The 24,916-nt window shown below is 41.6% G+C and overlaps 2 long non-coding RNA genes across 2 annotated transcripts in view; one reads left to right on the top strand and one right to left on the bottom strand.

Annotated features, from left to right (window-relative positions):
- Nucleotides 1-421: 421 nt before the first annotated feature.
- Nucleotides 422-6,888, top strand: LOC118169021. The gene is made up of 2 exons (XR_004751887.1): nt 422-931; nt 1,754-6,888. It is a non-coding gene; the product is annotated as an uncharacterized LOC118169021 (long non-coding RNA).
- LOC118169024 overlaps nt 2,391-24,916 on the bottom strand; it is a 67,677-nt gene continuing 45,151 nt past the window's right edge. The window contains exons 3-6 of the long non-coding RNA XR_004751890.1: nt 15,789-15,952; nt 15,598-15,688; nt 6,191-6,376; nt 2,391-2,509 (exon numbers count right to left, since the gene is read on the bottom strand). This is a non-coding gene — a long non-coding RNA (uncharacterized LOC118169024). The remainder of the gene's footprint in view (nt 2,510-6,190; nt 6,377-15,597; nt 15,689-15,788; nt 15,953-24,916) is intronic.

Below are 24,916 nucleotides of genomic sequence, written 5' to 3'. Positions count from 1 at the left end.
ATGTGTTTTGTGCCTTTGATCCTCATTTGGCTGATTAAGCTAGCATCCAGGGTTAGACCGTCCAACTCGTACTGACGTCAATGAGCCTTACACGCAAAAAATCCTACTGATTCCTGTGGTTCCTATAAACCACGTGGTTTCATATGACGGACAGATTGTTGGTGTAAATTGCCAAAGCCCCACTCACACCAAGAGAGGAGCTGTGCTTCAGTGGCCCTGTATGCGTGCAAGTATCTGGCTTCTCCCTGGACTCTGCAGCTTCCAAAGGCAAAACTAACCAATTTGCAACCCACCCTGAACCCATTTGGGGTATTTTCACTGATTGATTTCAGATCATTCAGTAGTGAATTGGAAATGAACACAGAAATGCATGCTAACTTTGTATTGGGTACCATGCACGATGGGATTCTCCCAAGGTCCTGCCTTCTCCCCTTACCAGTGACATGTCTGACCAGATATGGCACTGCCTGCATGCAGAGTTCAGAGCTGAAGGGCTGAACTTCTCTTTCACTCCCAGTATCTTTGAACACCCCCTTGCATTTATTGTACTTGCTCTTTTAACAAGGTGCTAGCTGATGCTGCACTGGGTGTATTTTCCTGTAGTCATTCTCTACTGTGAGCACCTGAGATAGGAGCTGCAGGAGTAAAATTGCACCTGAATTTAAGAGGGCTGAGGAAGAAAAGGCAACTCATCATCTCTGCAGGAGCTGGCAGCACCATTTAACCAGCTTAACACCACACTTCCGAGTTGCTCCAGGGGGGTTACTATGCTTTCATAGCAAAACTTGCCCGACCTCATGTGCTAACAGCAGTGATACCAGGTCTGCATAGGAAACACACCCTCACACTTCCACTGTGCACCTCGCAGCTTTTGGGGACATTAGCGTTTCCCCAGCTCAGCTGGGAGCTGGGTCTTGCTCCTGGATCAGAGGTAAGTTACCCTGTCTTCTGATGACAGTAAGGAAAGTTGGTCCTAAGCCTGTGCTAGATTCAGGGTGTGGTTTGTGGGTGCTTTTTGTTGTGGGGAATTGGGGTTTGTTTGTTTACACATTTCGCATAAAAGAGAAGTTCTTGTCTCCAAAGCCCTATTTCAGAGTTCCATAAATTTGCCCTTTTTCATTGAAAGTAGAGAGACCTGGCATGTCCTCACAGGAAGAAATACTTGTTTACTAATGCCTTGTGTTTTGCCAGGGGTGTCTGCTGGATTCCCAAGCTGCAGTTAAAAGCCGCTTCCCTTAAATCTAACCTGCCATTCCCTCACAGACCTGCTACAGGCTCTCAGCCTTCACTGGCTGGTCACTGAAAGCCAGTACCCAGCCAGGGAAACCTGGTGTAAATACGAACCTACAGGAAACAGCTGCCTGACTGCTTGCATGCTAAGGGAAGGGGGGTGGTTAGAGAGTAGAGGAGAAGGCATCCCAGTCTGCCCTTAATTATGGTACCTTAAAACCACATTCTGCGGTTTTCAACCAAGGCTTCTTGTTGTCTTAGCATGAATGCCTGTAAATTTGAAATAAGTAAATGACTGTATTGTGAGGAGTTGGCTCAGGAGAGCTGTAGCAGCATCCTGAGGGGTTCTTTAAATGTCAATAACATTTTCTAATTCAGGCTATAGAAGTTAAGCCTGTGCGGAATCAGCAAGTTACTGGTATAAACGTGTGTGGCCATAAACAAATACATGTAACAGAGAAAACTTCCAGTCAAATAAAAGCAACAACAAACTCGGTCACCCCAAATCTATTTTTGTTTACAGACAACTCATTCTCGTTATTAAATGCGCGGAACACTTCCTGGATATTCCTGTACACGGTTCCTAGCATATGTATTAAATCTGTACTCCTACCTCTGCTTCCCCGTTCCTCCCCTCGCCCAGCACCCGCGGGAGCCAGCCTTCCCGCCGGCCGCAGCACGGGAGCGTGTGCGGCTCCACTGCCCTCTCCTGGGAGCAGGCGCTCGGGATCCGGAGAGGACTCGGCCTGCAGAGCAGAAAGCTGCGTGCCGGGCTGGGTGCTCCCGGTGTTTCACTGCACGGCATCTCTCCGAAGCTTTGCACTGCAGATGTGCGGAGACACCTGTAGAGACACAAATGCAGAGCCTTGGCGGGTCTCAGATCCCAGGCCAGGGCAGCACGGTTGCCTGATGGCTGCAATCCCACAGACTGCGATGATGCCCCTCTCCCCAGAGCATTAAGGTTAGACACCTCATAAGGCAGAGAGGCACTGGGAGCAAGCCGTGAAGGAGGCATCCCAGCCAAAAAGCCCTCCAGCACCCTCTCGCATGGGGCTGGGAGCCTCGGGCAGCCTGGCCAGGTGCTCCCGCTCACTGCTGCCCACAGGGTCTCTCGCTGCCCAGGAGCCCAGCACCAACCTGGCCCCGTGGCCAGCCACACCACCAGATCCAGCCCAGAAGTGTCCCAGATGGCCTGCAAACTGCTCCGTGATCAAAGTCAGTGGCTCCTCTACACGTGTGTAAGCTGACTGGGTAAAATAGCAGCTCTGCGTGATGCTTGCTGGAAAAGAAAAAAAAAATGCATCTCACAACAGGGAGAGTAACTCAGATATAACTCATACACACACCACCCATGTGACAAGACTCTCAAAATAATGACTTTGTTTCTGAATAGTGATAGTCTGACTGCTCAGCTTTACTTTGCAGCCCTTTCTTCTAAAAGCAGCTTCTCTTAACCTTTTATTTCCTGCTCTAATGCATCTCCTGCACTTTGTGTAAATAACTTTGTCCAAAAGCTGCACTGGTCCTCTAGCCCAGAGTGAGACTGGTTGAGCACATCCTTTAACAATGCAAATGGCCTTCTTCTTTGAAGGACTGAAATAAAAGCATAGCATGTGTCACACTTTCAGTAATGTTGGTTCTATTACCTAGTGCCTGAGTACTTATAAAGCTTGTCCAGAAGGCTTTCCAGATGTGCTCAGTTCAGAGGAAACACCACCTTCAGGACTGGGTAAGGCTTTTAATCCTCAGCTGGAGAGTAAGGTCACATATTGCACCTCTTCAGCAGACCAGGAAAGAACGCAGAACCCTAGCACCATTTTCCAACCAGTCTTCTGAGATGAGAAGCAGAAAAGCTCCAGGGGGTATTTCTCAGAAGCTTCCCACCCCTCCAGGGAAGTTGGAGCCATTTGTGGGATTTCTGGATTGCCAAGGACTCATCTGTGTTTGCCCTGTCTGTGTGCTGTTTTTCACAACCTGTCTCCATTTATGTCTCATTTCTCCATACCTTGGTCTTAAACCAGTCTGCCCTGAGCCTTGAAACCCCTCAGCTCTTTGCTCTGGGTAAGTCAGTCTGAGGGTGGTTCTGACTTATCCCTATTTCTTATCGTCATTTGTTTTCTGCTCCTAAGGGCATGACTAGATGCTCAAGTCTCACCAGAAGACCATCCTGACTGCGAACTCCTGAGAAGGGCGCTGAGGTTCAGTACCAGCAATTTTACCCACTGGATGGTTTTCCGTCTGAAATTGCCAACAAAGTTTATTGGAGCAGACAATTTTTAAAAAATCCCACGAGAGATTAAAATAAGCAACATGTTTTGCTTTAAAATTTCTAGGACCAGATCTTCAAGCAGTGTAAATTAGCATAAGTTTTCTGATGCTCTAACCCTTGCAATCTGAGTGCAAGTCAAAATTGGGCATGATTTTATTTAAGGTTTGGTTACTTTTCAAGGCTAAAACTCAAACTGCTCCTGAGGGTGGGCATGGTGCTTTTTTATTCTGTACTTGGGCTGCTTCCACCTCTTTTGCAGGAGTTTATTTCTAGCTTTGATTTATTTTCTCTGCTAAGATGTATTCTCCTTATTCTTTCACCTCCCCTCTCATTCATCTGTCTCTCTTTACTCTCTATTGTCCAACCTTTTCAGCTCTTTTCTCTCTTCCCCCTCCTGTCTTTCCTCTTCCTTGGTAGTTCCTTTTCCTTCCCCCTTATCTCAGCAATCGCTGCCAACAGCTATATTTGGAATAGAGTGGGAACAAGCTATTCTTGTGACTTTACTTTGAAATAACTGAGAGGAGCAGATGATTTGCTTTGAACAAATAGAGGATACATCGAGGAGAAGGCAGGCTAGTAATGTCAAAATGACATTGTTAGGGAATACCTGCCCAGCAGGTTTGTCTTTCCAGACTCTCAGGATAACTTAACTAGCTATGAGTTTCTGTTTGCTCTGTTTTAGCTTTAAATCCTCTTTCCAGGTTAGTAGCATGAGGTCCTAACAAGGCCTAGCTCATCTTCACAGTGTCTGGGCACTCGTACATCAAGGGGAATGACTGCCACCTAAAATCTCAGATGCTGGAATTAGCTGAAACAGGATATATATTTGTTTAGCACTTGAACTCAGTGCAGTTGTATCTTCTGGTGTAGTCACAAGACACTGTTATAGAGTCCCACTTGAATGGGCTTGGACAGAAATATGCTGGGAGGAACAACTTCCTATCGAGCAACATGATTTCTCCATGTCCTCTCACATTAACTCCTCATCACCACCTGTTCCTCATCACCATGGCCATTTAAACTGCTGCAAGCAATGCATTAGCATAGCCAGTGAGAACCAGAGCTACACAAACGGGACAAAACAGAATGTATTTCCCCCTGTCCTCTGTATTTCTTTATTTATATGATTAACTCCCACATTGGCAAACCAAACAAGAAATGAGGCCAAATGAGAAATTCAGCATTAGAGCTTTGCATTTTGTGCCTGTGCCAAAAGACGACCCAAGTCTATTTGTCTGCTCTCAAATGAAGCAGGTTCTATTAAAACCATACTGCTGTACACGTGGTTGTGTGTGAAACTGCTTCATACAAAGAAAGATGCGTGAAATTATATGCAGAAAGATGTAGGGAAAAGATCTTTAGTTGCAAGTTAAAAAAAAAATCAAAGGCGGGAAGGCTGCTAAAGCTAAAAGGAAATGATTCTTCCATCCATTAAGGACTTCCCAGGACTTTATAAACCAGTTAACACAAAACATAATGTGGGGCTAATGTGGGGCTTTCCCAGTTGTCTCTGCAATAATTGTTAATACATTCATTTTGCCCACAGAATATGCATCAATACCAATGCCTTAGGAGGGCACGCTTGGCTGAGTTGTAATGTTTTTCTACCAGATCATCTAATATAAAAACATCTCCATCTTTGAGCAAACAGGCCCTTTGCCAGCTCCACACACACTACTACCACCACACTACAAATCTTGTATGTGCCATACCAAGTGGAGGTAAAGCAAGGAGAAGAAGGAAGGATCCACGATAAGAAGTGACATTTACTTTCAGCACTTCTCTAATTCCCAGAGACTGCCAAGCGTCTCTTTGGGCTTCTCTCCCTTAAAACTGAGCACAGAAAAATTTGGTGTATGCTGCAGACATAAGAATATATCAACATCTCATACTCAATTAAATGAAAGTGCAATGGCTAAGTGTTATTTCATCAGTATCAGATGAGTTTTTGCAATTTTGTGCTGCCATGGAAAGTGAATATATTTGATCTGTGTTCGCAACCCCAGGTTTACAGACACAAGTGAACTTGCAGGTATTTAGAGAACACTGCTAAGTCCAAGGTGAACTCAGAGAGGATTTAGCCTTCTCCTGTTACCTTCTCATGGGCTGTCCCATCGTCACCATACTGAAAGCTTGCAGCTTTCCTCTCTGCCTCTTCGACTCCACATGCTGAGTAAGACAACTTGAAAGAGCCTCTGGTAAATACTACTGACTTTTAGGGCTCCCAGTGCACTGCATGGGCTGCAGACCTGGCCAGCCTACTGAAGAAGGAGCTAGCCCACAGCTACACAGACCTCACTGGACCAGGCACCAGAAACTTTTTCTAGCACTCTCAGCAGTGTCAAAGCACCTTTGCTTTTTATTACTGAGCAGATGCAGATGGGACTAAGGACTGTCAGCACCTAAGCCATGACTGAACTCCACTGAGATCTGCAACGTAGGCTTTCTCCAACAGCCTTGGTCTGGACCAGCTGAGAAGATAAACGTTTTCTGAACCTTTCTACCACCACTCAGAACAGATGGATTTTTTCAACCTGTAGTTAGTTACCCTTGCCCACAGTGTGTGACATTGTGGATTCAGCCCCCTTTTCTGCCTGAATGCATCTGAGCCCATTTCTTCCATCTCACAGGATGACAGTGGCCAACTTCTGGGAGCAGGACTGGCTCCACAGGGAAGATAAGGGCACCTACCCGGAGAAGAGCCAAGGTCCAGTAGGAATATGCAGCTGGTGTCCTGATTTTCACACTCTAGTTCTGAGCAGGTCGTGGGAAGCTGACAGGCTGTGCATTTGGAGAGAACAGTTACAACCACCAGCAGCAAAGACTTCACAGGCATCCTAGAAGGGACAATCACTGTTGCCATAACCCTTGAAGAACCTGGGAAGAAAAGGTGTGAAGAAAGAGCAGCAATGAACAGGTGCTGATTTTTACTTTTATCTACCAGAAACATCAAAGAAAAGGAAGTATTCCCCCTGTCATGTACAATGGATCTTCCTTACAGCTAAGCTGAATAATCATCTTATTAAGAAACCCATCCCACAACTCAGGGCAGTGTTTGTGTTAGTGCACCACTAAAACCACCAGGACTGCAGCCCTGGAGGAGCTGACCAGGGCTGCTCTGGACTTTGCAGGCTTTCTGGAAGCACACCTATTGTAACACGATTTAAAGTTGAGAACATGTCTAAAAAACACACACAATGTCAGAGAAGGAATGAAATGGTGCTTCTCTCCCCACACCCCTCCAACCTCATTACAGGCTAAGGAAAAATAATGTATGGAGAATAATACTTCACCATCTAAAGAGTTTTTCTGGTTTCTAAATCTAGTGAAGAGTCATTGTATATTTTGACAGAAAAATGAATCAAAATAATAAAGTGAATACAAAATTATATTGCTGTCAATAATTTAATTTACACAAAATAGCACTGTGACATGGTAATTGTTATATATGATGCAGCATTCAGTATAATATTTGGAGAATGCATTATAGAAAGTCAACATTTAACTACTAAAATCAACTTACATAATCAAAGCTGTCAGGGAATCTTTACAGTTTTATATTAATTTGAATGTAATTTACTATAGAGGTGTCATTCTTAGAGGTGCTTACAATGGTTAATGATCTCTGCTTTTCCATTATAAAATCCTATTTTCAAAGGCTTATAACTTGGTCTTAAGAACTCTCAGCCCTCCAGCACATTTTCCTCTTCCTCACAAAACTATGTTAGACATTTTAAACTTCTCTCTCAGAGCAGAAAGTGTGGTTACTTTCAAAATTCGTTTTGAGGATTTGCTAATTTGCTGCTTGCTACCCAAGGATCTCAGAAAAAGAAAGGTTCTTCACAGTACCAGAAGACAATGTTACAATTATGTTCTTTTCTTCCACTTTCCTGAATATTTTGCCTCTCGGACAATTTTGCTTGATGAAGAATCTAAGCATCTTCCAGTTGTTCCACGTGAACAACTAAGGTGAACCAGAAAGTGCCAAGGAATCTTAAGTGTCAGCTCACATCTCTTAAAGGCTAACCCTTCACAGAGAACAACAGTAAAACTAGTATCACCTCTGGCCTCATCAGCCTTCTTACTTCTTCCTGATCAGCATTTATCCTCCATGTCGATAACATTCCTGAAGAGAATGCCTCTAAGCCCTTCCATTCAATCCCATGCTGTTAAAGGCCTGCTGATCTTTGGTGCCTTCTCACGCAGATGATCTTTTGTCTATGCTCCCATCACCTGTGTTTCGGTTACTACAGCATGCTCTTCCCTAGCCTGGGGAATTAAGCCTTGCCTGCAACTGCTTTGCCTGTATCTCCTTCCTGTTGCCACCCTCCTGTTGCCACCCTCCTTTATCCTCCCTCTGTAACACGTGCTGCTTTCAGATGCAAGGTGGGCAGCCTCCATCGTCCCTCATCGGTTCCTGTGACAGAATAACCCACTGCCTCTGCCTGGCCACCGATGCCAACTTTCATCTTGTTCCTATGCAGCATCAAACCACTGTTTCATGCTGCCTCCCACAGTGGCAGGAGTCCCCTGAAAGGATACGTAAGACAAGTTTATCATCATCTGGAAACTCCTTGCTGGAAAGTCTACATAAAGAAACGTGCCACCTATGGCAACAGTGTGGGTGAAGGCCACTGCCCTTCACCCTGCTAAACACCGCCTCATTGTGCCCTTGCCCTTCACTGCCAGCCTACCTTTGTTACCCCAACAGTTCCGTGGATGGATCCCTCTCAAGCAGCAATCATGTACACGCTGTGCTTACACAGCCTCTGGCACTGCTGCGTCCTGCGTCCTTTCTGATTCCTGGCCATCAGAGCGTTACCACAGCTCTCTGAGGCTCTGGATTTCAAGTCTGAGCATGGGAGGGAAAGGAAAGGCAAGATGTTGGCAGCATTTAGTTGCTTCAATATTTTTTGCCCCAGAGATCAGACACTGAAGACCAATTGTCCACAAACACTTTTTACCACTGAGGCCACACTGTCATATCCAAGCCCAGAATCTGAAAGGCAAATTGTCAGCACAAGATATTATTTGTCAAAAAAAAAAAAAAAAAAAAAAAAAGCCAATGATAAGCTTGTTTGCTTTGATAGACATGCTCCAGTTCAGGGGTCTAGTTTTCCCAAATCCTGCTCAGATCCACTTTTTGCAACCATGCCTGTTAGCTGTCATTTTGCACCTCCTACCCTCTAGCTTTCTCTGAACTCAGTGTTATTTTGACCAGACATGCTTGAGCCAACGTGCAAAACTACATCCAAAAATGAAACCATCATTACCATGTAACCCTCTAGTCTTACATGGAAGCACCTGTCACTTGTGCAGCATCCCTTTGTTTCCCATGCAAGAAGAGCTTTTTAAAGTATTTGTGATACTCTACTCTCCCCAGTCCATCTTTTTATGGCAATTTCCTTCATTCAGTGCCAACACTTTGGCAAAATACTTCCTTTTTTGCATCATTGCCCATTCCCCTTGTTCGACAAAATGAACGTATCACTTTCTAATAATATGTCATAAAAAATGGGAATCTTTTTTTCCCTTATGTACACTGAGAACAGTGTGGTTCTGTAGTTTCAGACAAAAAATCTGCTGCTTATGTTTCATATATTGAAACTGAAAAGAAAAACTCTTTCACAAGCGTGATGCTCCGATGATGGACTTCATTCAAGAAAAATGTGATCATATTTAGACTGGATAGAGCTGGTAACTGACTCAGTAGTACCAAGGTTGCAAGATGGCGTAACTCTCATCTGGGGCTGATTACAAGAAGAAAGATAACATTGAAAAAAAATTGTTTCATCCTCCAGATTCATAATTCAGTGGTAAAAAAGAACTCTAGAGATGCCTTTTTTCCCCAGTGGACATTCAACTGGACATAAGCAGGATGAGTGTCTGGATAAACTATATTCTATAAAAAAACATTTGACACACTTCAGATCTTTATTCTGGTTTTGTAAAAATAAAAAATAAAAAAGTAAAAAGCACTAAAAGCCTGGCTGTAAAGAGGGCTACAGGGTATAAGTTTCTGGCTGTTATTTCCTCATTCTGTGTGTTGAGAAGCCAGAACTAAAAGATGAAACTTACAAATCAGAGTAGTCAAGGACTGCATGTATCTCATTTTCTGTGGAATGAATGGGACACGACAGACACAAGACCTTAGGGGATGTTCTTCCAGACTGGATCATGATTCTTGCACTTTTACTGTTCCTCATAGAAAAAAAAAAAATCCATCAGACCGGTTTATCTCCATTCAATATTTTTACTCATTGAATCTCAATGAAGAGGTTTTTCTCTGATGTAGGTAGCGCTGCCCGCTCTCCCGAGGTTGACGCCCACTTCATTCAAGTATTCCTAGTGCAGCAGGGATGTTAGTGGCTACTGGCTCACAGCCAACATCCCACACATTTCCTCCGCAGCAAAAATGCCTTAATTCTGACCCACTGTCTTTCAAGTAGATAGTGAAAAAATCAGTCACAGAGCTTTGCTTTTATCTGTATTTCTCCTTCAGAGAGATCAGAAAAAAAAAATAAAGAAATTAGACATTGTCCTTTTCTTTTTCAAGGCCTGTGGTCAGCAAGGGTGAGGTTTGGTGCTGCTGTTAGTGCTAGAGCCCAAAGAGAAGCCGAAGGCATTCAGGCAGTGGTGCTTACAAATTTGGGCAAAAGGAGTTTGCAAGCAGGGTAACTGCAGGGGGGATAGACGGACCGACCGCACTGTTTGTCACCACACCAGCCGCAGCACCCAGCACCTCTCCTACTCAGCAACTCTTCCGCACACCACTTCTTCTGAATCAGGTCAATCATCATCTCTTGTAAGGGCTTGTGCTTTTCAGGCAGGACACTCAAAAAGATCAGAAGGGACAGAAACTTTTGACTGCCAGCTGAAGTTTTCCATCCTCGGCACAGAAGAACACTGCTGATGTTACTTGATAAGTGCAGGGCAGCATGTTCCAAGCCCAGCATCTGAATGGGCAAGAAGAGCATGTACATGTTTATGAACTGGGCACATTATGGGCCTGGCTCTGCCACCGCTAATGGCTTTGAGCTGTGACAAATTATGCAACACATGCATTCTTACACCCACAAAAGCCAAACACATGCATGTTTTAAGACCAGTGCATGGAAAAAAAAAAAAAAAAGGCACTGTGGAACAAAGCTGTCCAATTCGTAACTCCACTGCACAGGACCTTAAAGGAAAACAGCACAGGGAAACAGGTCTTGTATTTGTTAAACCAGCTGAGCAGAGGTGAGGAGAGATACAGGGATGTTTATAGGGAAATGTGGAGCCCAGTTTTACAATCTGACATACAAGGAGGTCTCTCTGGAGGGCCAAAATCAGAAGCCAATGGGAAAAAAAACAGTTGGCAAATAATTTACTTGATTTCCAGCAGTGTAAGGTGCTGTCAGAATGAAAGAAAAATAAACTACCCTCTGAGGTAACCAGTTATGGAGTCATAAATATTTGATACAACAGGTTAAGAGAGTAAATATAAATTAAAAAAAGTATAGGGAAAGAAAACCCCAGAGAGAATGACAACCTTGGAAAAATTAGCAAGTGCAAAGAAGATGACCCAATCTTGTGATAAACACACAGAAAGATAACTACTTGATTCAACAGAATAAAAAAGAAACAAGGAAGATAACTAAAATGGAAAGAAATGAATTAATTAAAATAAACCAACACACTGACCTTTCATAAATAAAGTTTCAAAGATTGCACACATGCAAATCTGAGAAGCAGGTTGGCTAGAAGTTCGGAGACAGTTAAAAAAAGCATTTCTTGATATCAGAAAGAAACAATTATAATAGTTATATGTACTTAGTAGTGGTCAGGATGATTATGATCTTAGAAAAACTACATGTAAAGCGATGTTGCATGTAGTGAATTTAAGGAGAACTGCAAAACGTACAGCTAAACTCGAGGAATAAAACTAAAATAGTAAGAAGAACATAGGTTAAAATACAAGCTGCAGAAAAGTGACAGCAGGAATTATTTCAGAAAAAGAGTTTGGATAAATTGGATAAAACACAGGAAAAGGCTGATACCCATCACTGCTATGACACTTGCATTACATCTCACTTCCAAGTGCGGAGTCCAATTTGGAAGAAGGCAAGAAGCAGAATATTCTCTTTATGGTGAAAAAAGGCTTCTTTCTTTTGCAAGTTCCTGTGTCAGTAGCCATTTTATGGGGCTGCCAATCATGGCAAATCAACTGAAAAGCCAGATCATTTTCTAAAGCATCTACCTTCCTAGAGAAAGATTTTAAAGTTGACTGTGTACAATCCAGCTGCTGCTTTTAATCTTTCCCTGACAACAGTAGTTGTTTTATTACTTGGACCGTCATTTTTAGCCCATGAATAGTACCACAGTCCTTGTAAGATACGAAAATTCTTTTGATCTACAATTTCATAAGGTTTAGCAATGGACAAAGGATTTTTCCGGTACACTTGATCACACACTTGCTGAAGTTTAGTCTTAGAGCTAATAAAAAGGCACTGAGCTACCCATTTGGAGAAACACACACAAAAAATCTTTTTGATGAATAATGATTGCCAGAAAAAAATAATTTATAAAAATACTACCTATTAATAGGAAATTAAGAACAAGGTTATTCTTAAATAACCTTGATACATTGCCAAAATCACTTTTAACTTTCACAGTTTTAATGTAGTATGATCTAGAGGATAGAAAGTATGGATGCAAGATAGGCATTGTATGTAGGTACAAAAAAGGAAGGCACTTCTAGCTGTCTGTAGTAACTAAGAGAAACTGGCAGAAGACTCAGGAAGACATAGAGTAGTTTTCTAGCTTAATGGCTTGTTCTGTTTGCTCTACAAATAAGAATTGTATGCTTTGTGCAGTCTCAAATACTGTATAAGCTGTAATATAAAATATATTTCCAAGCAAGAATAGAAAGCCATTCATCAACCATTTTGAATGAGAAAGTGATTGAAAATTATCAAACCTGCAATTCTTGTTAACACAAGCTGCAGTACTTTCAGCACTTCCACGTTTAACTTCACACACATGTGCATCCCATTTTCTTATCCTATTCACATGGGAACCAATTCTATTTTTCCTTATGTATACGGAACTAAACAGAAGGCCTTTGTGATATAAGCGTAAGGATGTTTCTGGGACAGCTATCAATTTTGCAGTTAGCCAACTATGTACAAATCTACCTGTGAATATGTAGATAATATGCTGAATTGGATTCTAATTTTTTGAGTCCTCCTTTCTAAAATAAAAGTGCAGTGGAGGGTATACATATATGTACATATACATATATTTACCCACGTAAAACCAATCATATCTGCACGCTCTTTTAGTAACTGAACTGATGAACTCTGGCTTGATTTCCTTTAAAAATTGTATGTCCACTAGCACTGCCACTTCGCATAAGGACATTTCTTTCTAAAACCCCACAACAAGTTTTTAATTTAAGGTAAAAAGAAACAATTCTCTCTTTTGCTGGGTGCAGTTAGAAATCAGTCGTCTTGATTCTCAGATGAGATTGGTCAGAAGGAGATTATAAGAAGATTAAAGGAAGCACAGGAATTCCTCTCCCGCTCCCTGCGCTGGAATTATTCACACATCTGTAGTATTTCTCAAACAAGACTATTTCAGAAGACAAGAACTTTGAATTTCATACCTTTTTCCAGACAGCTTCAGTTTATAATCTCTTGAAATTTCCACAGAATTCCCTGAAGTCATATTTTCTGGCAAAACTCCAGCCTGACCCCTACAGTTTAACATTCACAACACAAATTTTTCGTCCCAGTATTATTTTTTTTTAATCAGACAAACCACTGCCCTTTGGTTTTCTTACATTCTTCTGACAAAACACTGAGATTTCTGTGTGCAATTATTAAAAAGCAAAAACAAAACAAACAGACAAACAAGCAAAAAAGAACAAGAGTCTCCCACAATCAGTCAAAACTGACCCTGGTATCACTGACCTTGAGAAATCAGCTCTCAGTCCAAACAGAGATCTTCACCTCTGTTTCTCTGTTTTTTCCAGATCTCTAAATGAAAGACTTTTTAAAGGCCCAGCCTTGTTCTAGCCACTTAAAACTATGTTTGCAACCACACTGTTTTGGGGTAACACAAAACTCTGAGCTCTGTATATGCAAGATTTTTCTTTCCATTCTTTCTTCCAGATTAGGAAGGCTCGGAGAAAAGAATTTAGCCTATGTTGTTTGTTAATTATGTTCAGAAGTTCCTACAGAACATCAGCTTCTTGTATCAGACTGTTCCTACATTCACTACGTGCCCAAGCATTTACCCATTCAGCTCTGTTAACTTAGTTATTCCCTATCCTTATCAACTGTTGGAATTTCCCTTTGAAACCTCAGTCCACCAAAGAGGGAAAGATGCACTTAGTGTGGGAAAATCAGCCCTGGTTTTGCCTCCCTACTGGCAATACTTGCAGTGTTTAAGATAATACATTCTGCAATAAAAATGAATGAAAATTTGAAAAACGTAAGTGGAGTTGTACTCTCATAATCCAAACTGCATCTCTCGTAGGTGTCATCTTTTCTGAGTACTGGAAATCACGAAAGAGAGGTCTGGCTATGAACCCTGCCAAAGCCAGGAGCAACTGCCCCACAGAAAGCAAGCTGCAGCTGCCAACTGTTTGCAGCACAGCAATGACTGGGGACTTCTTGCTAGCCCAAAGTGCCACCAGCTGCCACCACGCAGCTGACAAGGAGATCATTGCATGTATAAGGCAGCAGCTCCAGAAGGCCTGCAGAAACTTTGTGGGAAGGGGACTACTAGTTAAATCTCAGGATGTAGAGGCTGCTCCCCAACAGTCATGCTTATTTAGCTGATGATTTACGTCTACAAAAGCCTTAACTTCTCAACAAATTATTCATCAAAAGACTAGCTTCATGTTTTCTGATTCACAACACTGACTTTCAGGATATTCTATCAAATAAATCTGAAGTAGATATGAATAAACAAACATGGCATTATGCTAAATTCATTAATTATGCACCAAGTTACACAGTGCGAAAAGTACACACAGCACTGGGAGCTCGTGGAAGATGTGTCTGCAAAAGAGAAAGTATTATCTACGCGATCAGAAACATCATTTCACTTTTAGCTGCACCTGTTTGGGATGTTTCGGCTAAAATGTGTTATTAATTTTCAAGTTGTGATTGACTGATCTAGCATATGATATCTCTATCTGATGTTTGAATGTTCTACACACTGCACATAAGAGCAATCTGCCTAGTCCGATGTTCTGTCTCTCACAACGAGAAGCCACAGGCAATTTTTACAGAGATGCATACAAAACTGTGCATGTTTAGGGGCATCCTTCGCTTGTGTACTCATTGGCCTGCCAACAACTTCAGCTTCAAGGATTCTTTATTTGGAAGGTACACCTAGATCATATTTGACAGCTCCTGACAAAATCTCTTTCCTCCCCAGAGACACCCTTCAGTCACATTAGCCGAGTATGTTTTCATAGCATCCCTCAATACACCATATATCACAAATGTTGTAGTATATGATCTGTTGTTAAAATAACCATTTACTTAAGAGCTTTAGTTGTAAGATACAGCTATTCCTCCATCATTCTGTGTGGGATCAAAGAAACAATAAACAGTTTTCCATCTTGGAAGGGGAAGAAAAGAGAAGAAAAAAAAGTTTCCTTCTTCTCATTAGGAAATAAGGGCCCAATCTTTTGACATCAACAGACTCAGATCATCTCTTGCAGGAGATAAATGTTCATTTAGGAATTACAGTCCCAGTTGAAGCTTTTCTATGTTGCTGAGCAAATCATAAACTTGATTAACAGATAAAGCTTTTCAAGGGACAAAATAGTGACTGAAATCATTTGCTTCCTAGACACCCAGAGTTACAGTCATCAGCACCAAGGGAGAGGCCAAGAAAACTAGCATTAAGCTGTGCTCATAAGGGCCCTCCAGCAAAACCTCTTCCAAGCACTCACAGGCAAGTACCTGCTTTTGTTCAGACTCAGAACCTGTGCAACTCCTCACCTGCCTCCTCCATGTGACAGTGAGTGCTGAAGCAATCCCATTCCCCTATCTCCTTGTGGGGATGAAGGATTCTTGTTTTCTCCTGGCTTCACTTACCTTGTCTGAGGTATCAGCCTATATTCAGTACTGCTGGACCAGGAAGCCTGTTTCAAAATGCAGTTCGGTGTTCTCTCAGTGTCATGGTAACCTAAAAAAAAAAAAAGAATTATACTGACATTAAAAAAAAAAAAAAAAAGTTTATACAACAAAGAAGGACTTCCATGGCCAATAGTAGTCTCACACCTCACTGTTCTGTTGTTCTCCCAGCAGTCAGTCCTGGTTGGGGTGTTGCAGCACCACTCCAACAGCTGGCAGGAGCAGCATCAACTTTTCTTTCTTCCAGTTTCCATCTTCTCACTCAAATCAGAAATGACTTTGTATTACTGGAAACAAGGAGCCATCCTTTTGAATGCTGTGTATGTATAAGGAAAAGGATGAAATATCAAAACAGATCTGTAGAATTTGTATAGGTTTTATATATATTGTTTGAATTTTCCCTGTTATCCAAAATTTCTTAAACTTAACTAAGAAAGCATTTGGTTTGAGTTTTGGGGGAGGTGGTTCTTATACAAACACATGAGGCTGCATTACAACTATACATTTCTTTTGAACACACAGTGCTGTAGCAGTATGAAAATATCTGCGCAAACCTTGTAAGGGTGATGTTGTTAAGCCCTGCATTAGCATATTGATTTTTCCAAACCCAGCAGATTCAGGTACCATCACCTCCCTTAAAACTCTCATAAATTTTCTATGAACAGTTTTATAAACAGAGAAAATGTCTTTATCCTTGACAAACTCAGTATCACTAATAAATCAAAAAAAATGTTCAGGAAATTTTCAATAAATGAGGTAATATTGTGATACATATTAAGATCTCTGTTAATATACAGGACAACACATTGCTTCCAAATTTCTGAAGTTGGATATGTAGGGCTGCTGATTTCTTTTCATCAACAAAAGGTGGAGGAAATTGCAGAATTGCTGGTATTCTTACCCCTTTGCACTTGTTTGCTGTGAGACTTCTCAACAGTCCAATTTAATTTCATAAATATCCCTTGAAAATAGGGCTTTAAAAAAAAAAAATGGCCTGCATCCCCAGTACTGAAGAGTGAAGCAGGCTATATTTTGAACCACCCTTGCAGAAAGGGGACACCTCAATAAATGCTCTGTGTGGCCATTTGTAAGGGTTATGCGTCTGCCGATGCAATCTACATTTTTTACGCTAATAGTACAAGTCAGAATAAATATCATCTCCTCTCATGTGACAGCCCTTTGATAAAGCAGAATTGGCCTGGTTGATTAGGAATACGTGTCAAACAAAGATAATGGGGGAATCCCTTTCAGCAGTGTCACACAACCTCAGCAACCATAATGAGACCAATTTAATGAGCCTTCTGTTTTACAAGAGATATTAATTGCAGTCCTGTCACATAAGGTACAATTCAAGATAAAATACGTAAAAAGGAAGGGGAAGGGATTTCATTCCATTTTTGTCATGATTATAAATTTTCTTGCAGGATCATGAATCTCCCGACTGCTGATCTAAATACTCCAGGTGGCTGACACCACCGTAGAACAATGCGTATTTTTACGAAGGCTGTTGAACACTAGAAGAATGCCAGGCTTTTCGTTCATCTTTCTGCCATTGTGACTTTTATTCTACTCTAGGCAGTTTTCTCTTTTTTAAAAAAAAATATTCTATTTCCATCTTTTTGTTTGCTTCTTTGTTTGTTGTTGTATTAGTAAGAATGCAATGGGAATCTGCCCCACAAAAAGAAAGCACTGTTTCCATGTATTCATCCATAAGGCTGCTTCCCTTTTCTCACTGGTATGGTCATCAACTTAAAAATGCTTCTACAAGCGTTCCATTTGATGCTTCTTCAGCGAGGCTCAGAGACTTGCAATTAAGCATACATCTAAGCGTGCTGGAGTACAAATTATATTTATGCATGTAAATCAAAACTCTCAGTTCAGGATTTCAAAAGATATATCCGCATCCAATTACTCTTTATAACAGAACATGTGCTCTCCGTTTGTGTATCACACCAACTTCGCATTGCCAAAGCATGCGCTCCCAGCCAGGGCTTCTGTGATCGAGGGAGAGAAAGGACCTGCTAGGTGACAGCTGCTTGTGGCTGCGGCATGGCAGTGGGGACGCTCCCCACTCTGCAGCCTCACCCGTGAGTCAAAGCAGCTGCAGGCTGATCCCCTGCACGTGGCAGATGCTGAGCAGTGGGTGCTGCCTGCACATGCATCGCAGGACTGAACAGGTTTTGGGCACTGCTTGCACATCTGCTTGTGTTGGGGATTAATTTAAAATTAATTCTAATAAACACATTGTCACGTCAGCAGATGTAATGTGCTTCCTAACCAGGTCTAAGCTTTCTTTTAGCAACGTGTGCACCTGCAATGAAACAGCGGCTGCAAAGCCCTGGCTGCAATATATTCAGCTCCAAATATTCCCAAACTACACTGAAGTGGTAGAAACTTAGAGAAACTTAGTTCTCATTCCTAATCCAGTCATCAGGTTAGAAGAATTCAGTTGCTTTGAGATCCTGCAACAGCAGCTTTGCAGAGAGCATTGCTGCTTAACAGCGGAACCTTAACGCTGTTCCTAATCCTAACCCTTTTGTTCTGGCAATGCCAAGAACTGCAAAAACAGCTCTGTTGTACTGTACTCCCACTTTTTGGTCATTAAAAAGTTGATGATCTCCTGACTGAGAAGGCGATAGATGAACAAAAGCAAAGGTGGGCTAATTTTTCTACAAAATACGTTAATGGAGTTGTGGGAATATTTAGCACTTAAGTAGGGCTTTACATGCCAGCCCGTAATGCTATCCCAGAGATCTTAGGACATCATAACAACAGAGTCTAGAGCTGCTTGCTGTGAGGTAGCTTCTATGAAACTTTCCTTCCATACATTGGTGCCACGAGTTAAGTCTGTTATTTTTTGCAAAACAGCCTGCATATTCAGGAAATGTAGCGCTGAAATTCAGTCAGCCATACACGTACTGCAGAATTCAAAGTATGGTGCAAAGTCTGTCAGGCAAATGAAACAAAACACTGAAATACACACTTTCTGTCAAGTTTAGCCTTACACAGCAAAATATATGCATGCTTTAGGACATCCTTCTGAGCAGAAGTGGTTCCTAAATCCCATCCTCAAGAAGTTACTCAGGGTCAGATTTGGCCCAAATATATACTAACTTCCTCAGATGTATCTTGGAGTTCTAATTCTTATTAAAATAAATAAATAAATAACCTAGCTAGTGTTTGGGTACCTCAGTAACTTTTGAAATCTTGTCCAAGGAGTTTAATTTGCTTCTGAAAAGAGGTGCTCTAAAAATCATAAATATGTAATTCACAGTAATAAGACCTCAGCACTTGTTCCCATACTTGCTGGACCAGAAAGCAAGTCTGACATTGGAAAGAACGGCTCTTTACTGCTCATATGAAAATGCTGGGGTCATTCCAGGTGACCCTGTGCAGAGATAAAAGGACCAACAGAGTTGTTGTGAGCAGTATTTTCTGATTATAACAACAACAAAATGCACAGATGTGGGCACATTCTCTAGAATAATTATTGATCTACCACGTTATGGTTATTTCATCATTTTTAACATTTTCATTAATGGAAAATAGTGATATGGCAAGACAATGTAATGCACTATTTCATACTATGCATTCTGACAATATCATTTTCTGAGTTTATTCATTTTATTTTTCTGAAAAGTATCATGTACATATAAGCTACTAGCAGTCCCCTTCCACATTCTGACCATGAAAGAGTACACTAGAATACCGATAACCCAATGCAACATTCTAATGTTGGAAAATATATTACTTTTCAGTAATTAAAATGACTCATCAAGAAAAACATGAATGAATGTATTAACTCATTTTGATAGTCTTATACTGTCACATCATGAACAAATAAGAACCTCAGGTATGTAAAAGCAGCATTTGCTCTCTCCTGCAAGGAGATCACTTACCCACTGAGCTGGGACAGACCCTTTTCTGTGACCTCTGCAAAAGTTGCCCCTCAGCTCCCCCGCAGTTAACATGTTCTGACGATCATCCTTTGTCTCAGTCACATACAGGCAAAGGACTCTGCTTCACTGAAATCAATCAAACAAACTGCTCCAAGCTTTAATCTTTTACACAACAGCCAGAGCAACAGAGTGCCATCTCACGAGTCCCATATTTGTAAGCATTCAGTAGAAGAAATGTGACATATTGCCTTCTCTGTGATCAATATGACAACTGATACTTTCACCTTGTTCTGTGAAAGCTGCTTCCTAAACCAAGCACCTGTGAGTAAATAATAGCAAGGGCAGATTAGTCCTTGTAGATTAAATTTCAATGACCATGATAAAACCTGGGAGCGCCCAGAAAACAAGCATCCCAGTTTACAAGAAAATTCAATTTCCCAACCATCACAGGCCTGCCAGAAGAGCATCTAGACTTCACAGGATCAGTATTAAAATGCCACTGAAGTGGTACTCCCTAGCTCCATAACCCAGGCAGGGAACAGAGGGAAGTGTCAGATGCCTCCTAGCATTTTTGTATGGCTTTTCCAAGACAGCTGAAATACCTCAGGAGAGCAGACACCTAACATCCTCTGGACCCTTCAGTTTGCCCATCCTGCATGATAGCGACTGCTCAGTTCTGGGGTTCTGAGAACAGCAAAAGTACTCCGAAGCCCTTGATTCAAGGTGGCAGCTGCCACAGCTGAAGACCTCTAACTACTGGTTTAAACACCCTAGCCTTCAAGCAAACATCCCAAAGCTGCAGTTCAGGCCAAACCTTTCCTCCTTTACTAAAGTAAAAGTAATGGTTAATGTCCAGGTTAGCTGTGCAGAACAGGTCTGGTACCCTGGGGTACAAGATTTCGCAGGAGCTGGGGAGTGTGTGTGAGAAGTGTTGCTAGCTGGTCCCCTCTCGGCTACCGTTAAAAAAAGGTGCTTGTTATTCCAGAGGAAATTAGAATACTTTATGCTCACAAAGTATTTAAAATGCAACTACTTCAAAAAGACAGGCTACAACTGAAGTTTTCAGCAGTGGCTTTCAGAACCCCACCCTCAGCAAAGCAGAAAGAAAAGAAACAGGAGCTCAGCATTTCTCACAAAATAGGGCTGTGTAAAACCCCCAGGCCAAAAATACTCTTCAGACATCCTTGGAGAGCATAAAAGATCAAAACTTCAGTCTCAGCCCTGTGTATCTGAATTGCTAATAGATGCTCAGTACTGTCTCCATCTGCAGTGTCACACAACAAGGATTAGAGGTAATCGTGTTTTTAAGGAAAGGGAGTGTTTCACATTGCCAGAAGCATCTTCAAGACTCAGACTCAAATTATGATTTAGCATTTTCTGGTTTGCCCTGGACTAGCTTTTCCAATCTCCTGTTTATGAACAGCTGCACCAATACCGCACTGCTCTCATGTGCTAAATAACAATGGGACATTGCAAAACTACAAAGGCTCGTCCTGTCCATTTAGCCAGCGTGTCACAGGGAGACAAAGCATAATGCAGCCCTGTGAAAAGTCCACCCACAAACTTCATTTCACACTATGGAATGAGGCACTTGAGTTTTCTGCCTTCCTGCTCTCAAATGAGTTCACACGACAACAACTTCAGCATTTTGGGGACTGCAGCATGCAGCCTTCCATAAAGTCACCTGTTTAAAAGAATCATAATTAAAAATACTTCATCCCATTTTGTTTATTCTTTCTTTAAAACTGTTGTGTTCAATCCAGTTTAAAATGTAAATGAGTACTGAACAATGAAAAAGAGCTGTTGCCATTGAAGAGAAAAGCCATGGCATCTTATTAAAAACCTAACACTCCCGAATCTGAGTCCACAACACACTGAAGTGAATATAAAAAGTTATTCCTAAAATTACACTTTCTTTTTTTCACTACCAAAACACACTGCCTTGACATTTCCAGATAAAGTTTAAAAAACATCGTGGCACTGGTTATCAAATGGGCAACATTTATTTTATCAATTTAACTTGAAACAAAACGTCCATTATACTGGCACGGTGGAACCAAAGAGCTGGACCTCCTCTGCACACACATAGACGTGCAAACACACACTCAGGTTAACAAAAGCTAGCAGAACAGCCACATGGCTCCAAGAGGAGGAGCAACAAAACCGAACATTAAATGTCAGCAAAAGACATCCTTGGCACAGCTGTATTTGGCAAGCAGTGTTTTGCTGCTATTGGGGTGTGCTGATGGGACTGTACAACAAATGTAGTGTCACAGCAAAAAGAAATCAAAAGGAAAGGACAGCAAATAAGGCTAAAAACTACTATTTTAGAAGTGCATTTTCCCCAAGCAGAGTGGTAGAAATAGGTGAGGACTTATTCAAGCAAAAAAATATTCCTAATATTAATCTGTTTTAAACTGTAATGGCATCCTTCCTATCTGGTTTTATTCAGATTTTATAAGCCCACAAATAACTGTTTTATGCATCTAATTTCATCATTAATTAATTCTCTGCACAAGGAACAATGACAAACTTGGAACAATTTTCCTAAATGAGAAGGAGACAGCTGATGGCTCAGGTTTCCCAACACTGCTGATCTTTGACCTTTCCGAAAATTCACAGGCAAATCTCCCCACCAACCTTCTCTTGCAGCTGAGTCTCAGCACCATGAACTGTCAGCACTTAAATCTATTACAGTTGTGATAAAATGTTGGATATCCTTTTGCAAAGCAAAAGGAGGTTGACAGCTTTATCAATTTTATGGGGTTGGAGCTAGATGATCTTTAATGTCCCTTCCAACCTGAGCCAGTCTATGATTCTATGATTTACATTAACATGGCATGAAAAAAACAGGTCAGACCCTACAACATCCTGAACATTTTCCTCTGCCACGAACTCGAGGTGCCATCAGGGTAGATCCAAGGACACAGTCTGCAGAACTTTTGCCTGAATGTGCTTCTGGTTGCTCTTGCAACAATAGTTGTAGTCAGAAACTTTGGCAAGCACCATCAGTACAAAACATGGTGTCTCCAAACACGGTCTGAAGACAGCTAACATCAGCTTGATGCTGCAGTCCTGCTAAGTCACCCCCATTGATGCTAAGGGCCTGTTTTGGTCATTTAGTTCAAGCACAGGCACTGCTCCTTTGACTTGACAAGGGTATTTGTCACATTAAGGACCGCAGGAGTCAGCAGACATGCTGGTCCTCACAATCAGGAGAAAGAACCAATTTAAATATCCTTATGATTAAGTGAGGGCATTAAAAACCAAGTCTCTGACACGCAGGTGAGCACAATGAAATTATGGTAACAAACCTTGTGCAGATACAGCTGGAGCAGGATACGGCCCTCAGAGCCAGCTGAAAGCTCCAGGGAGCCGGGTGAGAGATCCTCAGATGGCAAATCACACCCTCCTCTCAAGAAAAGAAAAGAAAATTTTGAAGTTCAGTGCCAGTCTTCCTCACTTAAGTCACTGAACAAAACTGAAGGAATCAAAAACAGCTTTCCTAGGAAATTCTGAAAAATTTAGCTAAAGGATTGTGATGGGAGCTGGATAAATGCTATTTCTGTTGCCTTCTCAGGAATTCCTTTGAAAAAAACAGCATTAAAATAAATGAACAAATTAATCACCACAGACTTTTCCTTGTGATTACATGACCTAAGCAGTTCCAGAGGGGAAAGTGTTCCTCTGTAACCAGGCTGTTAAGAAACTACCCTGCAAATAAGAACTTTCTCTCTTTATTGTAATGGGTCTTGACATTGACATTGTCATGTTAATTTGCCAATTCAATCCCAGTATTTGCTTGAATTGAAGCAGCAAAGGCATATGAACATCAGCCACCAGCTAAGTCCATGAAAGACAAAACCTGCCCTTTTATGGTCAGTGGTACTTCATGTTGTTTTCTTCCTTTTAGTAAAATAAATGGTCAGATCCAGGAAAAATACAGACTGGCTAAACTGTAATAGTTATCTTCTTGTTTCAGGAAAAAAAGAGGAACCTCAGGGAGGAGGGGAAGATGGGACAGGACAATATTCTCTGAATCATTTGCCAGATCATGTTTCTCAAAGAAAGTGAGCTAAAATTCTATCACAGCTGAAGTAAACTGGCAGAGGATTTGGCTGTAACAAAGACAACCCTCCAAGCATGAAGCTTACCATTTTGTGAGTTCAGGGATATACCTGCCATTGCCTAGTCCCCATTTGGGAAAGGGCTTGAGGCAGAACAGCAGGAAAACTGAGTGCAACCCATAAATGGGAACCAACGTGAACAGAAGAACCATGTGCCGCATACTAGTATCTACAGAAGGTGCATGGAACCAGACTGAGCAGGTACAAAGACATATCTGCCAACCTAAGAAGTGAAGAAGTGGAGAAATGTTAAAATACAATGTCAGATTTTGTGTACTTTTTACAAGCACCTTGCCGACACAGGCCTCAAACATGGAAAAAAACTGACTGCTGTCTCGATTGCTGACTCACTTTTTAAATAGGAATTTTTGTACCTTTGGAAGATTCTGGAGTTGTCCAAAAAGCTTATGGCAGGCTTTCAGCAATCTTGTTTTACCTCAATCTTTCTCATATGTACCTTCAGTCTCATGCTGGGTTTCAGCCAGATGCTTATGTGTAGTGCTTGATTAGATATGTAAGAAAACAGGACTTTGTTCCAAACATAGGGGGAGACAGACATGAAACTGCAAGAGCAATTTGCAGGGAATGAACGTGAGATACTCTGTGCTGGCTCACTTCATCTTGTGGACCACACTTTCTCTCAGAGGCTGAGCCCTGCTTTTTATTCCTACAGCTTGGGGGGCTGGTCTCCCAGCAGAAGTGTGGCATCAGGCTGGTGCTCTAAGCCATCAAGCAGTCCCAAACTGTTGTTTCCAAGAACACCATTGCTGCCTCACTTCCCTTCCTAGACTTTGCTACGGACAGACTGATTACTAAGAACATGAGAGCTAAACAGTATATACATGTACACAAATTACACATGGTGTGAATGCAAAGCTTTGGTTCAATCAAAAGCAGCAGCCTCAGAGGGAACCAGATGGGAACATAAATAGGTCGAAATTAATGACTTGCAGAGATACAGGAGAATTCAGCATCAAGTTGTGTCTCTGGTTAAGTTCACAAACCAGTGCCTCAAGAAGGTAACAAGTGTTTAAAGTGAAATCATAAGCATCACAGCAGTGGGCAAGAAACTTAATTGTAACTTGTAAATCAAACCTCAAAGGTCTTACAAGGTCACTGATCTGCAGGTGGATATCCAATAGAAACGTGATACTGTAGACCTGACATAAAAGAGCTCTCTTAATCTCTTCTTTCACATGCATAAGTAACTCATACTGCATGCACATGTCATATCTGTAGTAAACAATTCATTTA

This window comes from Oxyura jamaicensis, chromosome 6 (assembly GCF_011077185.1).
Source record: "Oxyura jamaicensis isolate SHBP4307 breed ruddy duck chromosome 6, BPBGC_Ojam_1.0, whole genome shotgun sequence".
Lineage (NCBI taxonomy): Eukaryota > Metazoa > Chordata > Aves > Anseriformes > Anatidae > Oxyura > Oxyura jamaicensis.
The sequence above is the reverse complement of the archived record's forward strand: the minus strand, read 5'-3'. Positions and strand labels throughout refer to the sequence as shown.